The sequence below is a fragment of the Panthera pardus genome, unplaced genomic scaffold (assembly GCF_024362965.1).
Source record: "Panthera pardus isolate Hobbes unplaced genomic scaffold, ASM2436296v1 HiC_scaffold_6, whole genome shotgun sequence".
Taxonomy (NCBI): Eukaryota; Metazoa; Chordata; class Mammalia; order Carnivora; family Felidae; genus Panthera; species Panthera pardus.
In genome coordinates, this window is record NW_026526991.1 from 108,297,652 (window position 1) to 108,309,675 (window position 12,024).

A 12,024-nucleotide genomic window follows, 5' to 3' on the forward strand; every position below is an offset into this window, starting at 1 on the left:
GCAGTTGATTTTAGTTTTAAAATGGTAGTGTGCTACCTCAGTTTACCTGTTAGATAATACAGAAAAAAGTGATAAGGTGAGAAATATAGAGTCTCAGTCTCATTTATGAGTTATAGGAATAAAACTAAAATTTTGTATAGGATCTGAGATGTCTTCAATATAAGACAATGAAACTATAGTAACCTCAAAGGTGCAAAGAATTCTGGGAGGGAGTTAGGTAAAGGAAAGTACAACATTTACAACATATCATCCTTCATTGACCCAGGCAAGATTTTGTTGTTGCTACACTGATTTTGATGACAATGTGTATACATCTTTATTTGAACATTCTGGGGGGGTGGCTTCTTGCTTAATATACAGATAGTCATTTAAGAGTGTTTTAAGTAGGCTATGCATAGGATCTTTGAGCCCATGGAGCCTGGAGCCTGTCTCTGATCCCCACTTAAAGGAAGATTTTTGACTCCCTATCTTCTTTTCTGGAACATTAGTTCTAGTACAAAAGATACCTTGTCTGATTGCTCACTGATGTGTAACTAGAACCTGGGAGAATACCTGTAAATAATAGTGTTAGGGCCAGGTGTAAGGCAGAGTGAAGATAAGAGTCAGAAGCAAAAAATTTTAGCAGTCAAAGGTTTTATTGGGAGCTAAGGTCTCGGGTGAGGTTCCCTTACTCAGAGAGAGAGAGAGAGGAGTCAGGGAAGTCGCGCCTGGGTGTGGTGGGGCAGGGTTTTTAAGCTGCAGCGGTTCCGGGTTTAGGTCCGGGTGGGCTTTTTCTCGCCAGGTTGTGCTGTCCGTTTGGTGATTGGTTGACCTTCAATTCGTTCTGGCGCACTGTTAGGGACCTTCCATTGGGGGATTTTCCACTGGTAAGATGGCCGTCACCTCTACTGTGGTTCCGGGGACATCCTGACAAATAGACACATAATAATTACTTGAATGAATAAATATAATTCCAGGCCATTCCAAAAATGTATGGACCAATATAGAGCCTATTAAAACAGACAAGTCAAGAAAAGATAATAAGATTACATAGTCTTTTCCAAATAGTTTAACACTTAGGTATATCTGTTGACTACTTGCTATACAGACCATAACCCCACATAGTTGTATCTCTTCTTACTCCTATTTACTTCTTACTTCTTATGCATGGTGTCACTATCTGGACACTATCTGGATATCTGTAAATCCCAGATATCCACTGTAAAACATTAGGATTATCAGAATATATTAGGTAGTTAAGGAATTAGTTTTTGTATGATTAAAAGATTCACCTTGAAAGAGTTTCTTCTAGATTCTTCCTGGAGCTAGTCAGTTAAAGAAACTCCATTATCTCATTAAGAAATATTTTTAAATGAAAAGGAGTAAGAGATCCAAAAATTAATAATTATCTTGTGTCATGTGCTATCAAAATATGTGCATAAGTTCATGTCTATCTTCTGAGAAAACTTATTTTTTATAATTTTATTTGAATATAGGTGATATGCAAAGTTATATGAGTTTCAGGTATACAACATAGTGATTCAACAAGTTTACACATCATACTATGTTCACCACAAGTGTAGCTACCATCTGTCACCATACAACACTGTTAGGATATCATTGACTATATTCCGTATACTGTGCCTTTTGTTCCTGTGACTTACTCATTCCATAACTGGAAACCTGTATCTCCCATTCCGTTTCACTCATTTTGCTTATTCTCCTGCTCTGCTACCCTCTGACAACCATCAGCTTGTTTTCTGCATATATAGGTCTGATTCCGCTTTTTATTTGCTATGTTTTTGTTTGTTTGTTTGTTTGTTTTTTTAGATTTCACATATGAGTGAAATCATATGGTATTTGTCTTCTAAAGGGTATTATGCTAAGTGAATTAAGTCTGACTGAGAAAGACAAATAACAGGAAATTTATACTTAATCTTACCAATCTGAAGTTACTACAGATTTGGAACTCTAAAAAGAACCACAGAATTGGGGTTCCTGGGTGGCTCAGTTGGTTAAGCATCTGAGTTTTGACTCATGAACTGTGAGATCTAGCCCCAAGTCAGGCTTCCTACTGACAGAGTGGACCCTGCTTGGGATTCAATCTCACCTCTCTCTCTGACCCTCCCCCAGCTCATGCTTGCTCTGTCTCTCAGAATAAATGAATAAACTTTAAAAAAAAAAACATGCAGAATTGAGGTGCCTGAGTGGCTCAGTGGGTTAAGTGTCCAACTTTAGCTCAGGTCATGATCTCATGGTTGATGAGTTCGAGCCCTGGGTCAGACTCTGTGCTGACAGCTCAGAGCCTGGAGCCTGCTTTGGATTCTGTGTCTCCCTCTCTCTCTGCTCCTCCTCTTCTCATGCTCTGTCTCTCAAAAATAAATGCATCTTAAAAAAATTAACAAAAAGCACAGAGTTAGGACTACAAAAATGGCATGAAAGTAAGTACTTATTTTAAAGTAAAAAGAAATAACCACAAGCTGTAATTTTACTAAAGTTTATGAACATATAAAATCTAAAAAAAGCAGCAAGCTTTATTTTCTAATTGATATATTCATAATACTTTTCCCCCATATGTTTTTTACTCTTTGCTGATTTCTTTATTTTTTATGCCATTTTCTGTATGAACATAGATAAATTAGCCTTTCTTCTGGTATGGTTGATCAAAATTCTGTCTACATACATTTTAAACCTGTTTCTTCTGCTTATGGCATACTTTAGGGTTGTGCATCATTGGACACTCCTGAACATGTTGCATTGCACAATGATCTGTCCTTGTACTTTTGTGTTACAATGTGAAGTGAACTGGCAGAATTTGGAATAAAGTTATTATGAGAACTCATTGTTACACCAGAAGAGCTAGTACTAACATCACTGTACACCACAGAAGCTGTCACTAAACCCAAAATTAAAAGTATCTTCAATTCAACTTCTTAGATCCCCAGAATGTCCAGGATTATGTCAGTGTAGCCTGACAGTATGGGAAGTGTGATAGAAAAGATGGTGGAGTGGAAAGATACAGTGGACTTTACCAACAGCCATTAAAATATGTTTTGTTTTGTTTTTTAGGGGGAACAAAACTCCTACCTATATTAGACTGTTTATGCTCTTATTTTAACTACCATTTATTAAGTGTGTTACCTAAAGCAAGTAAGTTTTCTCCCTGTGCCTTGGTTTAATTTTACTACCCACTTTGGAAATTGTTATTATAAATAAATAATTTAATAAATATAAAATACTTAGTGTCTGACATAGAATAATAGTCACAAATTGTTCTATTTTGTTTGTTGTGCTAAATATGAGATCTAATTGCCATAGTTTTAATTGATATTAAAGTAGCCCCTAGACTCTTTTAGAAAATATTTTACATTTCACTATGAATGCAAAGGTTAAGTAAAAACTCAAAGGCCAACTTTCTGGAAAATAAAAGGGATACTAGATATAGTTTCTGGTATGTATTACTTGACTTAATTTTTTTTTTTTTTTTATTCCTGGGTCACAAATCCTACAAAGAAATTTGTTTAAAAAATTAAGGCAAGAAATTGGAACGAGATGTAATGTTAACCACTTAAACAACCTCTTCTGGTATGAATATTTGGGCTTGTATCTTCCACTTTATTCATCATTTGCTTATTGGCATTGACAACTAAGCAAAGGAAAGGACAAGATGTATCCAACATTCAAAAGTGAAACAAAAGTGTTGTTGAAATTTTGTCAAGGATGAATCTCCTGACCTCCCATGTTCGTAAGCAATGTTTAATTTCCTCAAAATATCACTATTAGAGGCACATAGAAAAACATGAATTTCAAGCAGTAGGTGAAAAGTAGAGAAAACAGGAAAAGATCTTCAAATGTCCACTCAAGGCATGGGTTCCAAGTATCCAATTTAGATTTGACTCTTTTCCTCACTATTAAGGTATCCTCTAAATTTTCATTTGCTTCATTCCTTTCTTCCTTCCTTCCATTTTTCCTTCTTTTCTTCCTCCCTTCCTTCCACCCTCCCTCAATCTTTCTTTCTTTTCCTTCCTTCCTTCCTTCCTTCCTTCCTTCCTTCCTTCCTTCCTTCTTTCCACCCTCCCTTTCTTTCTTTCTTTCTTTCTTTCTTTCTTTCTTTCTTTCTTTCTATACATTTCCTCAGGAGAGGGGAGGTTTAGGCATTGAGACATCATTGAGAATCTGACAGAATAGATAAGGAAAATCAAAAATCAAAAAAAAAAAAAATCAAAGGGGAATAGTGGGAGATTTGTCAGAAAAATTACTCCAATTACTTTTCAGAGAAAATTTAAAAGCAAAGTTAAAAATTCAATGCTTTCTACACTTCATGCTTAATAGAATTTTTCCAAATGTTGTAAAATTATTCAAAAGCCATTTAAATTGCAAGGGTTCATATAGTATAGCCTTGCATGTTTTCACATGTGTTTATACTTTGAACTTTCATTATTTGATATTTATTCAACAGTTGGCAAGGCTTGTATCATAAACCTACCAGGACCAAATAGTCTCCTGAAAGGGGGCAGCTCATTTTGTGCAGGGAACCTGTCAGATAACTCTCTCCACTAGTAAACAAATGAATGGGTCAGTGCTGTTCCCAGGGAAATTGAGCTGCAAGAAGCCACAGAGGAGAAAGAGAAGGATCAGCAAAAGCAGCTGAACTCCAGAAGTCTTAATTACAGAAAAAGGTAAAAAAAAATATGACTAATAACTAAAAAATATAATTAGAATTGTTTCATAATCATGTGTATTTTTTATTAAAGAATATATCTGGAACACAAATTGATAAATTCATAAAAATACATAAATATTTATTTTATTTATTTCTTATACTTATTTAAAAATTATTATTATTATTATATAGTTGACACACAATGTTACATTAGTTTAAGGTGTACAACATAATGATTCAACAAGTGTATATGTTATGCTATGCTCACCACAAGTGTAGCTACCATCTGTCACCATGCAACACTATGACAATATCATTGACTAAATTTCTCACACTGGGACTTTTAGTTCCATGACTATTCATTTGATTACTGGAAGCTTGTATCTCCCACTCTCCTTCACCCATTTTGCCCATCCTTCCAACTCCCTCCTCTGGCAATCCTCAGTTTGTTTTCTATATTTATAGGACTGATTCTGCCTTTTGTTTGTTTTAAATAAAGACTTTTAAATAAAGACTAGAATTTATAAAATTACATTTTTATTCCCTTTTAGAATAGAATTCCCTTCTTTAGAAAAGAAATGAATACAGTGATCAATGGCTATATGATGTTGGGATACCAAGTCCAGGGTCCCTTGCATTAACTTGGAATGGCCATCAGATCTGAGTTTGGTGCAAAATGGGCTGGGTCTCAGTTGCGTCTGTATGGCAGGACAGCTTCTCCCTTAGCTCATCTTGCCTTCTTTACTTCCTACATGTGCATCTCCCAAGAGTGAAAAAAAGTCATTCTCCAGACTAGCAATGCCCTTCAGATTAATGAGAAACAGAACAAAAAGTTTCTAAATTAAAACAAGACAATACAAAGTTCTTTGACCATGGAAACATGCTGTAGCAGGTGGTTTTATTGTTGATGGTTTTATTCTTTTCTTTGTTTACTCCTGTAACTGCAATACCTCAGCCTGAGTTTAGCACATCATAAGTGGGCAATGAATATTCTTCAAGTAAAGGAATGAATTAATGGTTTTCTCATGTAACTTTTGGAGCTCTGGATCATATTCTGTTAAGAGAGTTGAGATTTTTAAAAGTAACTATTGGGGGCTCCTGGGTGGCTCAGTTGGTTCAACGTCCAACTTCAGCTCAGGTCATGATCTCGCAGTTTGTGGGTTCTGTGTTGACAGCTCAGAGCCTGGAGCCTGCTTCAGATTCTGTGTCTCCCTCTCTCTCTGCTCCTCCCCCACTCATGCTCTGTCTCCCTCTGTCTCTCAAAAATGAATAAGTGTTAAAAAAATTTTTTTTAAGTAACTATTGGAGAAATGGGATGACAAGAAATGGGGAGTCTTGTGATCAGCTTGCTTCTAATTGAGAAAACTTCCTACCCTGGGCTTCAAAGTTTACTCATTGTGCTAAGAAACTTTGGAGAGAAAGAACTTGTAGGCTGTTTTAACTCTGGATGGGTAATGATCCTCATTAAAAAATTTAAGAGTATCTCTATGAATAAAGGCTTATTAGGTAATTATCCAGAATAATTCTTCAGTATCACCTAAGGAATCATATAATATATGGTAAGTCAAGGTTATTTGATATCACTGCCTAAAACTAGCAACTTGTTGCTCAAAACAAGTAATTTGATATGATTTAACATTTTAGTAAAAAATATATTCCCATTGTTTTTGGATTATTGAAAACTAGTGTTTGACCCCACACGCACCCTGGTTGTGGAGCAGCCTTCCACGGTCTCCTCTGCAAATGGGCTCTGTGGCCAAGTGTCCCAGTCCCTCACCTGTGATTGCTTGCCAAGGCCCACAAGGGGTCGCTCCTGAAGTTTCCACCAGCTCACTATCTACAGCAAGTCAACCTTCACCTCCAGTGGTCAGCTTGTGGTCCCCCTTGACTATCACCAGTGCTACCTGGGTTCCATTTCCAGTAACAGCTCCTGCTGAAGTGCAGAGTATATTGGGGAAGGCTTCCCTCACCACCCCGGTTTCCACAAGGCCCACTTGGGTCACTGGTGGACAAACTTCTTTTTCAGGAAGTCCACCTTCTAGTTCATGGCTATAGTGTTGGAATCCCCAGGAACCTAGGAATCTCCCCAGGCCTCCAATGGCATGGTTGCCTGTGACTTTGCTCTGTAAGCCATGAGGAAATAGACTACTGGCCAATTTGGCATAGCCAACACAGGGCCCCAGTTCTTGGTGGCCACCACCAGCCACCAAGTTTCAGGAGGCACTAGGCTGGTTCATCAGAGCTCCTTCCCTCCCCTCCCTGCAGACTAGGCAGGCTGCAGCAAGTAGAAGCAATTGGGTTCTTTTATATCAAAACACAAAACACCAGAAAGAAGCTTAGAGAACCCCACTCTTTACTATCCAAGCCACACGCAAGCCTTCCTTGATGTCCTGGCACTGTGTACCTGGCACCAGATGGAAAATAAACCCCAAACAGCCAGTAACAACAGAAAAAAAAAAAGTAGTGTTTATAGCCACGCCTCCAAAATTTTTCAAAAGCATTAAGCTTTGTGTTGGCAGTCATCTATTTTCTAGGTTTCTAATATCTATGTTGTATATTTGTGATGGAGGCATTGGTGTTTTTTCCAGCTATTCTAAGGTATAATTGACAAATAAAATTAAATATAAAATATACAACATGATGTTTTGGTATACGTGTACATTATGAAAGCATTATTCTTCATCAAGTTAATTAACACATTCATCCCTCACATTATTTATCTTTTTTAAGTCTATTCTGTTAGCAAATTTCAATTGTACAATATAATTTCATCAACTATAGTACTACCTGTATGATACATTAAATCCTCAGACCTTATCTACCTTATAACTGAAAGATTGTACCCCTTTCTCAACTTCTATTTCACCACCACCAAGCCCCTGACAACCACCACCCTACTCTGTTTCTATGAGTTCAGATTTTTCTTCTTTTTTTAGATTCCATATGCACAGATATAAGTGATACCATGTATTATTTGTCTTTCTCTGTCTGGCTTATTTCACTATAATAATGCTTTTGAAGATCTTTCATATTGCTGTGAATGGCAATATTTACTTATTTTTTAAGGTTAAATAATATTTTTATATTCTATATTGAAATATAGAATTTATATATACTATATATAGATGTTTTGGTATATGTGTACATTATGAAAGCATTATTCCCCATCAAGTTAATTAACACATTCATCACTTCACATTATTTATCTTTTTTTAACTCCCTTTATCCATTTATCCAACAATGGACACTTAAGTTGTTTCCATAGCTTGGCTATTGTGAATAATGTTGCAGTGAACATGGGAGCAGAGATATCTCTTTGAAATAATAATTCCATTTCCTTTAGATGTATACAAAAAGCATAATTGCTGGATCATATGGTAGTTCTATTTTTAATTTCTTTTTTTAGCAGTTTATTTATTTATTTAATTTGAGACAGAGAGAAGGAACATGTGTGCATGAGCAGGGAGGGGCAGAGGAATAAGGAGAAAGAAAATCTTAAGCAGGTTCCACCCCTAGCATGGAACCCCACATGGAGTTCCATCTCATAACCGTGAGATCATGACCTGAGCCGAAATCAAGAGTCAGAGGCTTAACTGACTGAGCCACCAAGGTGCCCCTATTTTTAATTTCTTGAGGGAACTCCATACTGTTTTCCATAATGGTTATACCATTTTAAGTTCCCATCAACATTGTACAAGGGTTCCCTTTTCTCCCCATCCGTGGAAGCATTTGCTATCTCTTGTCTTTTTCATAATAGACATATTAATAGGTGTGTGGTGATATCTTATTTTGGTTTTGATTTGCATTTCCCTGATAAGTCGTGATGTTGAGCACTTTTCCATGTACCTATTGGCCATTTGTATGCTTTCTTTGAAAAAAAATGTCTATGCAGGTCCTTTGACCATTTTAATTAGATTATTTATTTATTGCTATTGAATTGTATCAATTCCTTGTATATTATGGATATTAGGCCCTTATCAAGTATGTGATTTGTAAATATTTTCTGTCAGTTCATAGGTTACATTTTCATTTTCTTGATGGCATCCTTTGTTGTGCAGAAGCTTTTTGGTTCTATATAATCCCTTATTTATTCCGGTTTTTGTTGCCTTTGCTTTTGGTGTCAAATCTAATAATTCCTTGCCAAGACCAATGTCAAGGAACTTATACCCTGTGTTTTCTTACAAAAATTTCACAGTTTCAGATCACTGTTCAAGACTTTAATCAATTTTGAGTAGATTTTTATGAATGGTTAAGGTAAGGGTCCAGTTTCATTCTTTTGCAGGGACTTTCCAGTTTTCCTAACACCATTAGTTGAAAAAACTGTTCTTTCTTCATTCTATATTCTTACTCTTTTTTAAAAAATTATTAAACATATATACATCAGTTGATTTCTAGGCTATTTTGTTCCAGTGATCTACGTGTCTGTTTTTATGCCAATACCATTCTGTTTTGATAACTATAGTTTTGTAATATGGTGTGAAATCAGGAAGTCTGATACTCCAGCATTGTTTGTTTGTTTTGTTTTGCTTACTCTCACGACTGCTTTGGTCTTTGTGTGTGTGTGTTTGTGTGTGTGTGTGTGTATGTGTGTGTGTGTGTGTGGTTCCTAGAAATTTTAAGATTTTTTTTCTATTTATGTGAAAAATGTAATTAGATTTTTTATAGAGATTACATTGAATCTGTAGATCACTTTGTGCAGTACTGACATACTAACATTATTAATTTTTCCAGTCTATTAACATGGAATATATTTCTATTTATATGTGTCTTCTTCAATTTCTTTTATCAATATCTTATAGTTTTTAGGGTACAGATCTTTCACATACTTGGTTCAATTTATCTAGGTATTTTTGATACCACTGTAAATGATGTTGTTTTCTTTATTAGTTTTTGATAGTTTATTTTTAGTATGTAAATATGTAACTAACTTTTGTAAACTGATTTTACATCCTGCAACTTTACTGAATTCCTTTAGTTTTCTTTTTTATGAGGTTGAACTTCCCTTGCTATATTACATATTTCTGACTTTTCACCAAATTGTTCTTGCACAAGGAAATCAAATTTCATGTCTCTGAATATAAAATTAGAAATGTAAATTTCTAGGATATAAATTCTTGCATATATATATATATATATATATATGAATGTGGGTATATGTATGTGTGTTTGTCACATGTTAACACATATGTATACCTTATGGGATGAACTGAAACACACCTGCTTTTCATTTAGCAAAAAACTTGAGTCTGTGAGCCCAAGTTCCTGAGCAACAGATGATCTTTCATGCTTAAGGAAGAATGAAATATCTGTAAGCACAATAATCCTAGGGCTGCCGTTAAACAAGAAATTGAATCAAATTATGTGAACAAAGGAATATACTTTCCTGCTAGATGAGTAGTTTGGGATTTCTTCAGGAAAAAATAATTCTGTGGAGTAAAGAGTGATGACAAGTAAAACCAGTAGCTGGCTTTTCCAACTTTATTTCAGACAACACCATCAAAATATAAACAGAATAAACTTTATATTAACAAAGGGTTCAGGCCTACAAAAACAAATGTTACATGTCTCAGAAAGGGTCAGAAATCCTAGACTCATATCTCCTGTGATATACACTTCCTGTAGAAGATAATTTGACTACCAGGACCAGTTGGGATTAGTACAAATAGAGAGGAGGATGCCTATATGAAATCTGAAAAGGATGAACACATCCAAGTAGGGCCACCTGCAAAGGTCTAAATGAAACTTCACATTCTTACTTACATGGTAAATAAGTAGTCACATAGATTACAAGTACTTGTGTTTTTATTGCATTCTGCTTCAGGATGCATTCTTGATCCTTCAATAAAATATATGTTCATACCTCCACTGAAGTCAACTGCAGGTTGGTCTAATAAAAATGGACATAATTTATCTCACGTAGTACTATCTTGAGTTGCGTCCTTCCCATAGATAAGAGAAGGTATCACTACAACAAATATGCATGCCCTCTCAGAGCCAGTGACTCCAGTTCTAGACTTCATTCCAGTTACCTGTGAGGCCAAAAATAACAAACTTCCCAAATGTTATCGAGTTCACTGTGAGAAACTATTCCATTCTCATTGGTGGGTCAGCTTTTTAAAGGCAAACTCTCCACCAATATGGAGGTGCCTGAGCTTGACCATGAAATAATTATTTGGTAGGGACAAGGGAGATCCTAGAACTCCAACTTGCAGTGGACTGCAGAAGAGAGGCAAAGATGGAAAAAAAGATGGGTGGGTACCAGCTACAGGCGTGGCACCACTTGTAATTGCAAATGTCAGAATTCTGCTTGTATTCAGGAAGGGGAAAATATCTTGTTCATTTTCACCAGGCAAAGAGCCAGCAGATAAAAGCAGAGATAAAAAGAACTATAATACCTTCTACATTCCAGTCCTATTATGAGATCGATTTATCAGATATTCCTATTATAAAGTAGGAGATAATTATACACACACACACACACACACACACTAATTACACATGGTTCAGAAAGAAGAGCTTATCATAAAGTAGGCTAGGAGAGGAGGAAGAAAAGACAAAGCAGAGATAAAACGTAAGAAATGATGATTAAAAGCAGCAGTATGCAGTCATTTTTTGTAATTGTGTCATTTTACATTTCCTAAAAATGACTTTATGTTTAAGATAACACCTTCAATCTCTCTTTAATCTTAAAAGAGTCAATTTAGGTAGGGAATGAAGAAAAGTTAGCAGGGGACCAGTCATGAGTGAAATTGACATTGTTAGAATTATGATGACTATGGCTATTTAAGTTCCAAGGAATCCAAAAATTTTGGAAAAACACTGGAATGTACTTATTCAAAAAAATGTTAACTCTTTTAAATCAACCTTTGTTCTGTGGTACATGAGATTAGGGAGGTGTCAAGCCTGCTTTTGTTTAATATTAAAGGGAAGAGAGACCCTGGAAGTCTAGAGGACTGGGACACAAACTGAAGACATCTGGATTATATTAACTGTGTGTGTGTGTGTGTGTGTGTGTGTGTGTGTGTGTATGTGTGTGTCTGTTGATTAAGAGCAAGGACTCTAAAGGCCAACTGCCTAGATTCAAAACTAAAGTCTGTCTCACTGTGTGGTTCAGGCAAGTTCCCTAATTCCTCCATTTCTGATTTTCCCATCTGTAGTTATAATGTTATTGACTTTATAGCACTGTGACATAATGAAATAAGCTAATATATGTAATATGCTTATAGCAGTAATATAGTAAGTGCTCAATAAATTTTAGTTGCAGTTATTATTGCACTGCATCTTGCTTTTGTCATTTCTAAAATGGAGAGATTAAATTGACAATCATACATTATATTCTGCTTCTAAGTCTCTATTATATGATTCTATCATATACATAAATA